This window comes from Limulus polyphemus, unplaced genomic scaffold (assembly GCF_000517525.1).
Source record: "Limulus polyphemus unplaced genomic scaffold, Limulus_polyphemus-2.1.2 Scaffold7888, whole genome shotgun sequence".
NCBI lineage: Eukaryota > Metazoa > Arthropoda > Merostomata > Xiphosura > Limulidae > Limulus > Limulus polyphemus.
The window spans coordinates 31,101-33,828 of NW_013673498.1; the positions used below are offsets into that span (position 1 = coordinate 31,101).

A 2,728-nucleotide genomic window follows, 5' to 3' on the forward strand; every position below is an offset into this window, starting at 1 on the left:
GGAAACACTGTATAGTATTGTAAAGTTTTGTTGACCAATTGAAGAGATATATAAACTAGTGTTTCGGTGAATAATCCGAACCTTCCCTACATGGCCAGTGGGTCGCGGGTTCGAATCCCCGTCACACCAAACATGTTCACCCTTTCAGCCGTGGGGACGTTATAATGTGACGGTCAATCCCACTATTCGTTGATAAAAAAGTAACCCAAGAGTTGGCGGTGGGTGTTGATGACTAGCTGCCTTCCCTCTAGTCTTACACTGCTAAATTATGGACGGCTAGCGCAGATAGCCCTCGTGTTAGCTACACAGATATATGATAGGCTATATAAAATGTAGTCCTCCGGTGGAACAGCAGTTATTCTGCGGACTAACAATGCTAACATTTGGGGTTCGATTCCCCGCAGTGGATACAGCAGATAGTCTAATGTGGCTTTGGTCTAAAACAAATTAACCAACAATTTTAAAATGATACTTATCTGTATTATTTATTATTAATATACAAATACACTGAAATAAAATAGGAATAAATAATTTAACATCAGATTATTAAATACATTTTAATACTTATGTTTTAGGTTTACTCATAATTAACTAAAATTTTAAAACTGTCTTAACTATCTCGACTTCCCACAGATTTTGACACTGATAGGATATATCCCGACCTACCTCCAGTACCCAATGCAGCAAAGTAACTGCGTTCTTTCAGAACAAACACTATTAACAACGGGCTCCTTCCTTTTACTTGTTCTTGTTGCTGATGTTTTTAATCTGACGTACTGCGCTTAGAACACGTCATCCAATCAGAATGCTTCCAGCAACCGATGACGTCATGAGTCTAAGTGCAGCGATATCAAGACGTACAGAGAGAAACTAAGCCTCGTTTATCTGAAGTATATATCTGCTGACGTGGGTGGTTTCAGTACTTAAACGTTTTTTTTTCAAATTGCAAGTGAAAAATGAAGTTACGAAGGTGGAATGGATAACACGTAGAAACTTAAAAAAAAAAAAACTAACGTGGACGATTACAAACTCTTTGCACGTACTGAAATATGAGGTTAAAATGTGTTTGATTTTCTGAAAACGTATAGAAAGTGGGATTTATTTGAGATGGGTAGAGAGCAAAGCTATAGCCAAGTACGGAGCTTATGCTAGTTTGTACACTGAACCAAAATGGTGATGATCACGGCCACAATCAAGAAGTTTGGGATCTGGAAAAAGGACAGGAATATTATTAGTTAGGTAAGTAATATTCTAGTTAGTTATTAATATTTTTTGTTTGGTTTAAAGAATCTTGACTTACATGTTATCCATAAAAAATATGTATAATGAAAGTTATTTGAATGGACGGCAACTAAAGGCGGAAGACTTTCGAAACGTCGTCCTCTACACTTGTGTTTCTACGACAGGCAGTTGCCGTCCGTTCAACTGAGTTTCATCAGGACAGGTGCTACTTAAATGACATTTAATTGGGCATTATTACCCGAAGGAACTTAAGATTATTGGAAGAGACAAAGTCTGTATTAAAACTGGTGTGAAATTCACAACCGTTTAATAGTAATAGAATAACATCTTATTAATATTGGGTATAAAAAAATATTAATAAAAAAAATGATTGATAATTCGCAGCGCTACCTGGACAGTGCACTGACAAACGTTCTGTGGCAGGACTCCACAATATTAGGGAGAAGCGCCTAGACTATGGCTGGTGCTAAGCTTCTCTAGCAAGTAAAAAAATAAGACTCTCTGTGACAATTCAAAACAATTTTTCAGAGTTATCGGTACTGAGAAATTATATTAAAATGTTTAAATGGCTTAGCATTAGGTTTATTAAGTTATATATCATTGTACTAGGTATCAATTCAATGTTCGTCCACGTTATTTTTTTAATGACTTAAGCTTATCATATTTTTATGCTCGAAGCTGTTTTATCAAATTATATATATAGTTTTTCTTTCATATTTTTCCTGTGCAACAAAAAAAAATCTTAGTTTCTGTTTTTTTTGTATCAATTTATTCTTGTTTTGTGCTTATTCTGTCACAATACCTCTAGTTATTCTGCGAGAGAAGACACTTCAACCCCTATAAAACATTGTCTATTGGAATATATCTAGTAATTCTGCGGGAGAAGACACTTCAACCCTATAAAACATTGTCTGTTTGAATACCTCTAGTTATTCTGCGAGAGAAAACACTTCAACCCCTATAAAACATTGTCTATTGGAATATCTGGAGTTATTCTGCGAGAGAAGACACTTCAACCCCTATAAAACATTGTCTATTGGAATATCTGGAGTTATTCTGCGAGAGAAAACACTTCAACCCCTATAAAACATTGTCTGTTTGAATACCTCTAGTTATTCTACGAGAGAAGACACTTCAACCCCTATAAAACATTGTCTGTTTGAATATCTGGAGTTATTCTACGAGAGAAGACACTTCAACCCCTATAAAACATTGTCTATTGGAATACCTCTAGTTATTCTACGAGAGAAGACACTTCAACCCCTATAAAACATTGTCTGTTTGAATATCTGGAGTTATTCTACGAGAGAAGACACTTCAACCCCTATAAAACATTGTCTATTGGAATACCTCTAGTTATTCTACGAGAGAAGACACTTCAACCCCTATAAAACATTGTCTCTTTGAATATCTGGAGTTATTCTACGAGAGAAGACACTTCAACCCCTATAAAACATTGTCTATTGGAATACCTCTAGTTATTCTA

General features: G+C 35.5%; 1 long non-coding RNA gene across 1 annotated transcript in view; it reads left to right on the forward strand.

The window, feature by feature from the left end:
• LOC111089923 overlaps positions 1–1,009 on the forward strand; it is a 7,410-nt gene extending 6,401 nt beyond the window's left edge. The window contains exon 3 of the long non-coding RNA XR_002614065.1: positions 634–1,009. This is a non-coding gene — a long non-coding RNA (uncharacterized LOC111089923). The remainder of the gene's footprint in view (positions 1–633) is intronic.
• Positions 1,010–2,728: the final 1,719 nt, after the last annotated feature.